Source organism: Anolis carolinensis, chromosome 5, assembly GCF_035594765.1.
Source record: "Anolis carolinensis isolate JA03-04 chromosome 5, rAnoCar3.1.pri, whole genome shotgun sequence".
Classification (NCBI taxonomy): domain Eukaryota; kingdom Metazoa; phylum Chordata; class Lepidosauria; order Squamata; family Dactyloidae; genus Anolis; species Anolis carolinensis.
In genome coordinates, this window is record NC_085845.1 from 202665996 (window position 1) to 202678886 (window position 12891).

Sequence of the window (12891 nt, forward strand, 5' to 3'; positions counted from 1 at the left end):
CAGTGCAGGTGGTCCCGGTGGTGATGGGCACACTGGGTGCTGTACCAAAATTACGATCTGCCAACTGCAAAAGGCCACCTTACTGGGATCTGCACGCATCATCCGAAAATACATCACACAGTCCTAGACACTTGGGAAGTGTTCGACTTGTAATTTTGTGAAACGAAATCCAGCATGTCTATCTTGTTTGCTGTGTCATACAACGTCGTTGTGTCAATAATAATAATAATAATAATAATAATAATGACCATTCATCATTCACTGCACCCTTGCAGTGATGTTGACCGGCTATATCTGCCCAGAAGATCAGGGGGCAGAAGACTCTTACAAGTCAAACAAGCAGTCGGAGAAGAAGAACATGCCCTGGCAGAATATGGAAAGCAAAGTGAAGAACCTGCTTTGATTGAAGCCAAAAATCAGAAACTCCTCAAAGCACAGCAGACAAAAAAACCAGTACAAGAAAACCGCACTACAAACTAGAGCTGACAGCTGGCACAACAAAACATTGCATGGAAAGTTCCTAGACACTTGGGAAGTGTTCGACTTGTGATTTTGTGATACGAAATCCAGTGTGTCTATCTTGTTTGCTGTGTCATAATAAAATAATAATAATAAATATTTTCACTTGCACAACACAGTTAAAACACATCACCGTAAAATGCATACAATACAATGTATACAAAATTTTAAAACAGACCAAGACTGCTTTGAGAGGGAGCTGAAGCTGGATCGATCCCTCTCTGAAGTTACTTTTTCTGAGTGTGACTCGTGTGCTGGAAGGAGGAAGCCACAGTTTGGCACATTGCATCCAGCGGCGCGTTTTCCTAGATAGAAATAACTCGTCCTGAATCACGGCCGGATAGAATGTCTGGCCAAAGGACAGAGGACACCGTGTCTATGCGCTTGCCTTTCCCTTTGCCAAGACTCGGAAAACATGGAAGCTCCTCCACAACTTCCATTTGTCTCACTGAACGTTGGATAAGCGAACATGTTGGATAATAAGGAGGGATTAAGGAAAAGCCTATTGCACATCAAATTAGCTTATGAATTTACAAAATAAGAACCAAAACATCATGTTTAACAACAAATTTGACAGAAAAAGTAGTTCAATACGCAGTAATGTTATGTAGTAATTACTGTATTTATGAATTTAGCACCAAAATATCACGATGTATTGAAAACATTGACTACAAAAATGCATTGGATAATCCGGAACGTTGGATATGTGAGTGTTGGATAAGTGAGACTCTACTGTAGTTGCTTTCCCATGGTTGGTGCCTTCTGGTGCAGTTTGGTCCCATTAAATTAAATAAAATAAATCTTAATAAAGAGTATAAAGAGTATACAGTAGAGTCTCACTTATCCAAGCTAAACGGGCCAGCAGAAGCTTGGATAAGCGAATATGTTGGATAATAAGGAGGGATTAAGGAAAAGCCTATTAAACATCAAATTAGGTTATGATTTTACAAATTAAGCACCAAAACATCATGTTATACAACAAATTTGACAGAAAGAGTAGTTCAATATGCAGTAATGCTACGTAGTAATTACTGTATTTACGAATTTAGCACCGAAATAATACGATGTATTGAAAACATTGACTACAAAAATGCGTTGGATAATCCAGAACATTGGATGTATGTATAATTATGTATAAGAATGTACAAAATAAATGCTGGAAATGTGGTCAACAAGAGGGATCTTTTAAATATCTTTTATATATCTTTTTTATCTTTTTTTATATATCTTTTTTCTTTATTTTTATCCATCTTTTAAATATGTTTTTATATTAATTTATCTATCTTTTTCCTTTATTTTTATTTTCTTTCTCTTCTCTTTCCTACATACTTTATTCTTTCTTTTCTTAATCTCTTTAACCCTGTCTATATTTTATCATTGTAACATAAAATAAATCTTAATAAAGAGTATAAAGAGTATATTAAAAAAAAAACCAAGAGGGATCTTTTTTCCATATGTGGTGGACGTGCGAAAAATCGGCGAAGTTTTGGAAAACGATACAAGAGACATGGCAAAAAAAATCTTAAAAATAAAAATCCAAATGAAACCAGAATATTTTCTACTAAGCCTAATGGATGTGGAAATAGATTTGGATGCCAATATGGACATTTTGTTGAATTTTTGAATTCTAAGGACCACGGATACTGAGAGTCCGTGCCTGGTGAGACCAGCTAACTGCCAATGTTCCCAGAAGAAGATAAAGGCTTTATTTAACCTGCAGAAGGGACGCAATATACAGCAATGGATGCCAAAATGTACAAGCATAAACGTATTGAGAAATGCAACCATTTGTATACACAGAGACAGAGACAGACACAGAGGCAATTTAACCTTCTCTAGCTTCCAGCTTCCTGAGGGGATGCTTGATTCCGGCCACAGGGGGCGCTGCTGCTTCATCATCCACTGTGATGCCGACTTCCTCATTCCAAATGCTGGATGATTTTTATGGTGTCGTAAATTAGTCAAATTAGCCTCCCCACATAATGGTACCTAAATTTCCTACTTGATAGATTCAACTGTCTTTTGGGTTGCTTAGGTCAACAACGAGCAGGGCTTTTTTTATAGTTTAATGGTTGGGTGCTCACTCCAACATGGGCTGGCCTCGAACTCATGACCTCTTGGTCATAGTGATTTATTGCAGCTGGCTACTAACCAGCCTGCGCCACAGCCTGGCGCATTCAAAGTTTGGCATGTTGGGTCTGTGTGGCAAGTTTATTAGTTCCATCACCAGTTTGGTACAGAGTGCTCTCTGAGTGTTGGAGAACTACAACTCCTAGAATTCAAAAACACCCCCCCCCCAAACCCGTATTCAGTGTTGGCCATCTGGTAGTATGCCAAGTTTGGTGCAGATCCATTTGTTAACATAGTCGAAGTCTGATTTTTCCTCCCTAGTTCTTGAGGAGTACCGGGAGCCGGTCAGCACAGCCTGTGCTTCTGATTGGTCAGGGAGTGGGCTCAAGCCAGCTTTCTTTGGGATTTGTTCTAGTTCTGATGACATGGCTGGGGATTCCCTCCATGCTGGGTGGGGAAACCCAAAATGCCACCAATCAGCTGCTGGGAGTGTTTCCTTGGGTGGAGAGGAGTCCCCAGGAAACGATATTCATATTACGAGGGTTGAATGAAAAGTAATGCCTCCACCTTCGTAACTCCTCAGCAGATGTCAGTCCTGGTGTGCGGCAGGTCCTGGCTTGTTCAGTAGACTCTCCTCTACAGTTTCATTTGGAGGGAAGCCTTAGCATTGAACAGTTGTGTTGTTAAAGTGCCAAGTATGGAACTCTGCGCAGATGGTCAGTCAATGAGACTTAAGCAATATGCAGTCATTGAATTCTTGACAGCAGAAGGTGTCACCCCAAAGGAAATTTATCAGAGAATGCAAGCTGTTTATGGCGATTGTGTTGATGTGAGTTGTAAAGATCTTTTCACGACTAAGGCTCTTTCAGGCAGGGGGAAATCTTTTTATCCCACCCGCTGAGCCAAATTTGTAAAGATCTTATAACGAATGCCACCAATTTGTAAAGGACTATGAACGACTAACACCAATTTGGAAAGATGCAACCGCCAAAAACTCAGGGAGGAGACCTTTTACTTTTTTTTATTTCTTCTTCTTCACTTTGAAGGGTAGCATAACTTGGTTTAGAATATATGTGACAGAGGCTTAGATGTTGGAAGAACAATAACAAGTTTATTCAGGCACAGAGCTTAGTGGTTAGAATTTTGTTTCTCACTTAGAGGTATTCTTATTAACAGTTACAATACTAGAATGAGATGAATCAACTCTCTAAAGTATCACATCTTCCTCTGCCACTTTTAAACCGTTACTTCAATGGATCTCTGTGAGTCCAGCTGGGATTGGTTCCCAAAGTCTGAAACTTGGACTATCCAGTGACTTCAAACCACAGTCACCCCTGTGATATACTATCACAGATTCTCTGTTCCTTACCAGGACACAGACTACATTAAATAAGTCACCAAACTTATTTAAAACCGACTCAAAATGAACAATTGAGTCTCCTTGATCCCATCAACCTGGAATCAATCTTCCCTGTGCCTCATCAGAGCACAGACTGACTGGCTTTTTAAAACTCTGCACTTCTTCACTAAACGGCAGTTGGATCTGCCTACTTCTCCATGGCAACCAGCCTCTGAGTGCTGAGGTGCAATAACTGTAATACACAAACACAAACACACAATTAAACATAACATCTGTAAACAAAAATTTGTACTTCATTACATGAGTCCTGTGCATTGTTGGGCGAGTAAGTTAAAAGATGTGAATAAGTTTAAAGATGTTGAGGTTTAAAGATGTTGCGTGACAAACAACGAGTTGGACTTCCTGTGACAGCAAACACTGAGTTTCACAAGCAAAAGGTTGACAGATGGATTCAGGACGATCATTGTATCACATAGACAGAAATTTCCAGCATCATCGGCATTTCACAAGAGCGTGTGGGTCACATTATTGCTTTGCTTGTCTATTGGAAGATCTGCGCACGATGGGTCCTGTGAGACGCCGGTCGCGGAAACAGAGTGACGACTTCTTCCATGACGTCTTCAGAAAACTTGTTTATCGTTGGCAGAAATGTATCCAATTGTCTGGTGATTATGTGGGAAAGTGAATAGTAGTTGTTAAAGAGCACATTCTAAGGATTATTTCTGCGTTTGATTTATTAAAATATTCCCATCCAAACCAAAGTAATGAAGGTGGAGGCATTAGTTTTCATTCAACCCTCGTAATACTGGGGAAAGTATATTTCATTGAAGGAATATTTGATACTAAGTTGTCCCCTGAAGGAGGTTCTTGGTTCATGTAGATACACGTTAGTACAAATCAGCGCATATCTAGGATTTTAAATTTCTAGCTGCATGGCATGTGGTAGATTCCTGCACTGGTTGGAGGTGTGGTGTGGCTCACAGAGGAGAGTGGGTGTCAGGAAGGTTGTTTCTGTGGCGTGTTTTGCTGGGCTGCGTCACAAGAATTGGCACCGCTCCCGGGGTCCCGATCCGGTGCTGCCTTGACTCAGCAAGGATCAGGTTCCTGTGGCCAAGGAGATGGATTACGCTGCAGGAGAAGTCTTGTGAGCCTCCTCTGGCCCTTGGTGCCAAACAGGTCATAGGGTGGCCGTGGAAATAGGGTGGCTTGAGAGCCAGGAAACGTGCACACAGCTACCCAAAGTCATGTCCAAAGAGTAGGGACAAGCGCCCGTCAAAGGAAGATGTCCCTCCAATCCACTTGGAAAGGATGGCCCCGCAGTTCATGGCTTCTGAGGCATTCTTCTCCAGTGACACATTTCTAACCACCTTATGACATTGAGTTGTAGGGACACTTCAGCTTCTTTTTAAGTATGGAGGGGCACAGAGCTCATCACACAAGTTAAGCTACTTCTGGCCATCACGCATAGCCCTCTGTGGTTGGAAAGAGGCAGAGTGTCCTTGTAATGAAGTATGAATTTTGGTTTACAGTTGTTATGTTTAATTATTGGTATATGTTTGGAATGGGTAAGTATTAGAGTTACCAGTGCGTGGGGGACCTTCTGAGGCAGGTTGCCATAGAAACGTAGCTGTAACTATTTCGAAGCTAGCAAGAAAGGGGTGGAGCTAGCTGGATGAAAAAGGAGGGAATGTTTTGAAGAGAGTTCAGTCTGTGCTCTGATGAGGCACAGGGAATAGACTGGTTCCAGGTTTAGGGAAACCAGGAAAGTTGAAATCTGTCAGGACCCAGGCTGCAGAGCACCAATAACCATACACAGAGGCCAGAATCTATCTAATATCTTTATTGAGGAAATATATAAAGTTAATAAAAACAAGTGTAGAATATAGTTCAGAAGAAGACATTTCAGGAAAGGTCAAATATAGTCCAGGAAAACAATGTCCAATATGAGATATTAAAGTCCAAAGTTGTAATCCAATAACCGAAACACACACTTTGCCAAGCAAAGTGAGGGGAAATGACAAGGTCCTTTAGTCCATGGAGCTTGATGCAAGGCTGGGGAGCAAACTAGATTCTTGGCAACAAGGCTTGATTCAAGGCAACAAGAAGCGAGGAGCAAGAACAGGGTCCGTGGTGAAATCCGTGGTGAGGTCCGGGGAACAAGGCAGGGCTGGAACGAGAGCAAGGTCCTGGAAGCTGGAGTAGCGTAGTCCACACACAATCTACTCCTGAAGCTGACGAATTGACTCCGCAAGGAATCCTTTGTGGCCAACATCTATATAGGATCTTGTTTTCCCGCCAAAGCACACTTTCTCTGGGGAACAAGAACCGAAACCTATACTGTCCAGATGCGAGACTCCTTAAACTTTCCCAAGGGAAATAGACTTAATCATCTAATTGTCTGGCAGCTATCCGGGCGCTTCGGCGAGTCGCCTCCCGAGCGTGCCTATCTTGATTATAATAAAGGCGGCGAGAAAATGGGGGAGATTTTTCCACAAGGCTTGTTTGGCTGACTTCTTGTGGACAAACATCCTGCAGCTGCAAGGGCTCCAAATCTGGCAGAAACGGTGGGAAACCCAAGTTTTCCTCTTCATCTGTCACAACAGTACTAGGAACGGGACTACATGGCCCATAAGTCATCACAAAATCTCAGTCTGTGATCGGAGGAGTCACAGGGAAAGACTGGTTCTGAGGTGGTTGGAACCAGGGAAGTTCAAATGTTAGTCTGTGATCAAGGAATCACAGGGAAAGACTGGTTCTAAGGTTGTGAGAACCAGGGAAGTTCAGATCTCTAGTCTGAGTCATTTTAAATAGGTCAAGTGACTTATTTGAGTTAGTAGTGGAGTCTGAGTGGTAAGGGGAAGCAATCCCAGTTAGATCCAAAGTGATCAGTTGATAGCATCGGTTGTAAGCAGAGCCGGCCTTAGGTAATTTTCAAGTGTAGGCGAACAGAATTTTGGCGCCCCCCCCCCAAACCAATCACTAAAAAATAAAAGCGTTGGATAAGCGAAAATATTGGACAATAAGGAGAGATTAAGGGAAAGCCTATTAAACATCAAATTACATTAAGATTTTACAAACTAAGCACCAAAACATCAAGTTTTACAAGAAATCAACAGAAAAAGCAGTCCCGACTGTGCCCCCGTATGTTTTGTGCCACAGGCGACTGCCTAATTTGCCTCATTGTTGGACCGCCTCTGGTTGTAAGAGAAGAAAAAGGTTTAAACTGCTCAAGGGAAGAAGAAATTCCTTTGAGAGGGAATTCACCATATGCTAATATTGCAGCTGTTGAAGAAAGTGTACCTCTAAAGTGAGAAACAACATTGTAACCACCAAGCTTGTGCCTGAATAAACTTGTTATTGTTCTTTCAACATCCAAGCCTCTGTCGCATATATTCTAAACTAAGTTACGCTACCTTTTAAAGTAAAAGTAAACATCTCCCTGCATCTTTGGTGGTTGCATCTTTCCAAATTGGTGGCAGTCGTTATATAGTCCTTTACAGTCCTGAAAGGAGGGAACTCTGGCAATTGATCTCATCACATTGAGACATTTCCTAGCCGTAGGACACTTCAGCTACTTTTCACGCATGGAGTGGCATGGAGCCCATCACATGTTCCCAGGGAGATCAGGCAGGCACCCACCCTTGCATGCTTTAAAAAAAGAGTTAAAAATTTGGTTTTTTCGCTGCGCATTTGAATAATTCAGTCCCCTTGACTTAAAATTAATATACTATTTTTCGCACTGTTCCCCTTTCCCGATACTTAATTGAATGTCCATCCTCACTCCGATTGTCGAGAAATACTGGCACTTTGTCCTTTTTCCCTGCAGCACTTTATAATTACATTATTGCACTTTAGTTTTAATGACCCCTCCATTCTATCCCTCTTTATCAACCTGGTGGTCCATTTTATACTATTTTAATATTACTCATCTTATGCTCTAAATGAGTTTTTATCGTACATTGTATCATTCTTGCATAATGTCGATTTTATTGTGTTTTTATTTATTGGAATGTGTCTTAACTTGCTGTATTTTTATATTGCTTTTGGGCCTTTGCCCCGTGTTAGCCGCCCCGAGTCCTTGTAGGGAGATGGTGGCGGGATAGAAAAATAAATTATTATTATTATTATTATTATTATTATTATTATTAAAAAGTGGCAGAAATGTCCTGAAAGGAGGGAACTCTGAACATGGGCCAGCCATCCTGTCCAGAGCTCCTGTCTCTTATCACACTTTACTCCCATGTTTACAACTGAAAAACAGGTGGGATGGGAACCATCAAAGTCACCTGTTTGGTATCATTGCTCAACTGTCAGCAACGGTTTCAGCCTGAGTCACTGTCTCTTGGGACGGAACCATAGAATCCCATGGAAAGAAGAGGCTTTCAATCAGGGCCGGCCCAAGGTAATTTTCAAGTGTAGGCGAACAGAATTTTGTCACTCCCCCCAAGCCAATCACTGAAAAATAAAAGCGTTGGATGTGCGAAAATGTTTGATAATAAGGAGGGATTAAGGAAAAGCCTAAATAAAGAACAACACTCTGAAAACAGGGGAAATCCAGACAGGAAACAATTAAGGCTAGCTAACACCTCCCAACCAAGGATGCCTCCAGGGAGGAAGCAACCAAGCTTTGAATCTGCAAGGCCATTAAATGCTAACCAAGCTGGCCAAATGCAACATTCACACTAACCTCAAACAGACAAGAGCTCTTTCTCTCACACTGGACTTTCCACAGATATATAAACCCCACTTACCTAGCTTCCAACAGACCTCAAGAACCTCTGAGGATGCCTGCCATAGATGTGGGTGAAATGTCAGGAGAGAATGCTTCTGGAACACGGCCAGGCATCCTGGAGACCTGGCCTCGAGGAAGTGGCGAGAAGGAAGGGGTTCGCCATTTTGGGGAGCATTGAAGTGGCGTTTCTCTGCTCCGCAAAGCGGCAAACGCCTTCCTTGCAGAGGCAGGAGTTGCCTCAACAGCGCCCCTTAGAGGATGGCGCCATAGGCAACTGCCTAATCTGCCTCGCGGTTGAACCGCCCCTGCTTTTAATGGGTGTCAAGGGCCTTGGGCAGGGCAGAGGATCTCTTGGCTTTCAGATATTGTTGTTTCTCCTGATTATTAAACAAAAAAGTAATACTGACCTTGTGACGAATGTAAGATGAATGTATGGCCAGCTTTTAGGTTTCCACGTGTGAGTGTTATGGGAAGGCAGAACTCGACATGGGACTGCCGACAATGTAAGAGGGGCAATTCTCTATGCTAAAAGGACGCTTTCCCCTCTCAATGTGATAAGGTGGTGCAAGATTGATTTTCTTCTCCAACTTTGATATCGAATTATATATATATTGACACTCAAGGATCTTCTCCAGTCCTTGAGACCACAGTCTCCATTTGGATTGTTATTGGGACTCAAGGAGATGAAGTGTGCTAGGCTATTCAATGCTAATTAAAGTGATTAATTACAACATTCACACTGGTCTCCAACAGACAAGAATTCTTCCCCCCACCTTGGACCTTCCACAGATATATATAAACCTTCCTTTCTTAATTTTTTCCATATACCTCACAACCTCTGAGGATGCCTGCCATAGATGTGGGTGAAACGTCAGGAGAGGATGCTTCTAGAACATGGCCAGACAGCCCGGAAAACACACAACAACCCTGTGATTCCGGCCATGAAAGTCTTTGGCAACACAGGCAGCAGAGAATGATTCTGTATCAGGGACTATGTGGGCATCTACATGGTTGATTTAATAGCCATGGCTCCATGCTATGGGTTCATGGGAGTGGTAGTTGTACACTGTCTTTAGCCTTCTCTGTCAAAGTGTACTGGTGCCTTGCCAAACTACAACTCTCAGGATTCCATAGTATGTTTAACCATGGTATACATATGCTGCTGATTAGGACTCTATTGAGTCTCTGGCTGAGTGAGCCTGCAGTGCCTTTCATGTTCTTTGACTTGTGTTTGTGCTCTGCGTTTGGTGGTTCCTATGTAGACTTATCCACAGCTGCATGGTATTCAACCAGAGAAATCAGCCCTTGATGAACCAACCTAGACACAGTATATTATTTGAGAACACACAAATGCTTGACCACTCCAACAACTAGCATGTCAGACGACACAGAGAAGCCATTGAAATCCACAAGCATGTGGACAACTTCAACAGAAAGGAGGAAACCATGAAAATGAACAAAATCTGGCTCCCAGTATTAAAAAACTCAAAAATCAAAATAGTAGATGGGAAGCAACACTCTGAGGGCAGAGGAGCCCCAAGGACGGCTAATGACTCTGAACAAAGGATGCCCCCCAGGCAAGAGACAACCTTTCCAATGCTAATTAGGGTGATTAACTGAAACATTAGCGCTAGCTTCCAACTGACAAAGGACTCTTGTCACACCCTGGACTCTCCACAGATATATATATTTCCCTTCCTTTCCTAGTTTAACCTCTGAGGATGCCTGCCATAGATGTGGGCGAAACATCAGGAGAGAATACTTCTGGAACATGGCCAGAAAGCCCGGAATACATACAACAATCCTGTGATCCCGGCCATGAAAGCCTTTGACAACACATCGAAATACAGACTGTTTGGTAGTCCGAAAGAGTTTCCTTCTTTGGAGGTTCCTAAGCAAAGTCTGGATGGCCATTTATTGGGAGGGCTTGGGTTTTGCCTTGCTGAATGGCAGAAGAGGGTTGGGCTGGATGGCCTTTGGGGTCTCTCCCAACTCTAGGTTTCTATGATTCTGTGTTTGGCTCTTGAGGCTCCTCTCTCTCCACTCATGAAGCTGACTACAGAGTCTTCCTTTGCTCTGGAGTGAATATGCATGTAGAAAGAGAGGTGTTTTTGGCCCGGCTGCCCCGAGGGATTCCTGAATGGCCGAAGAAGCCGGGGAGCATGGGATACGGTCTTCTATTAATAACCTGCCGAGTCACCGAGGGCCACACATTCCGCCCACCTGCTGCCTCCTCCGGGCAAAGAAAGAGCCTCCACCTGGCCTTGTCTGTCTCGTCCACGAGTCAAAGGACAGACGGCTCTCAGTCGGGGAGGAGGAGGTGGTCTTTGAAAGGAAAAAGAGCATGTGATGACCCAACCTGGACACAGAACATTATCTGAGAACACAGGACTGCTGGACCACTCCAACAACCACCATGTCAGGCTACTATCGCACCTCAGGCTAAGTTCACCTTGCTATAGATACCCAGTCAGACACACAGGCAGTCTTTTGAGGTTTTTATTAAGCAAAGCAGGATATAAATCAAGCAAGCAATCAACAGGTAGTTTAAAGTTGTAGTGAAAGAGTCAATAAGTCCAATAAGATCACAAGGTAAAGAAATGTCCAATAATCCAAAATGCAAAGTCCGTAAGTTCAAAGAGCATGGCAAGAGCAATAATCCACAAGGCAAGGTATTAGTCCATAGAGTCCAAAGAATAAGGCCCAAGAATCCAAGAACACTGGCAAGGAAAACATCCACATAGATGAAGTGATGAATTGCTCTGACAAAGAGTGATCTGCAAAAGCACACTTTAATAACAACTCAGGAAGGCGTTCCTTTTCCCACAGCTAGACTCCCGTTTATGCGCTAAACGCTCACTTCTACGAAACTGGGAACCCATCCAAGACAAATGGTCCTCTCTGGATAACCCATTGCTTGTGCTACCGTTATCTTGCACCTGGCCTGGAGCTAAATCTTCTCCCTCATTATTTTCCAAAGCTGAAGTTTCTCCCTCATCATTTCTCAAGGGAAGAATGTCAGCCTGACCGTTATCTGTTTCTCCTGGGATCAGCAGTTCATCCTGCTCAAACTGAAACTGCATCTCTGAGCTGACTTCAGCCTCAGACTGTTCTTGAATCCCAAAAACAGAATCCCCTTCATCTTCATCCTGAATCTGGCCAGCCTGTGGCTGGGATAGAATCATAGAATCATAGAATAGTAGAGTTGGAAGAGACCACATGGGCCATCCAGTCCAACCCCCTGCTAAGAAGCAGGAAATCGCATTCAAAGCACCCCCGACAGATGGCCATCCATCCAGATACAACAGCTACACAGAGAAGCCACTGAGATCCACAAGAAGCAGGTGGACCATCTCAACAGAAAGGACGAAGCCATGAACATGAACACAATATGGTCACCAGAATTAAAAAAAACACCAGGATCAAGACAATAAATAAAGGAAGAGTGGAACTGCAGACAACCGAGTGCCTGTTAACACCACCCAAACAGAGGGTGCCTCCAGGCAAGAAAGGTCAGGCTACCCTTAGACACTGCACTGATTGACTTTGCCGCTGAAAGAAAGAAGAAGAAATGTGGCATTTGTTCTGCGTGCCCAGTGATACAAGTGTCTAAAATTGAATGCTCTCCTTTTTCCGTCAATTCCTTCCACTTTTTAATCCTCGGGCGATATATATATATATATATATATATATATATATATATATATAGAGAGAGAGAGAGAGAGAGAGAGAGAGAGAGAGAGAGAGAGAGAGAGCATGTAGTTTTTAACAAAAGGCCCCATTTATGCTTTTTTCCCCAGGCACTTTGAAATATTATGGGTATAGTGCTTAATAGAGGATCAAGACAGTAAATAAAGAAAGAGTGGAACTGCAGACAGCAAACAACCAAGTGCCTGTTAACACCACCCAAACAGAGGATGTCTCCAGGCAAGAAAGGCCAGGCTACCCTTCGGCATGCAAATAGCCGTACTGATTGACTTTGCAGCTGCAAGGCTACTCTGTTATGAATAACTTTCCAATAAATTGAAAGCATAGCTTCTTTTTATTGCAATTTCACTGTGAGAGGGTATATCAGAACTTTTACAGAACAACATTTAGACATAGAGACATACAGATTCTATGCAACAACACTGGATTCACAAAAACCCTACAGTTAATGTGTTTTGTTGAAGGCTTTCATGGCTGGGATCACAGGGTTGTTGTCTGTTTT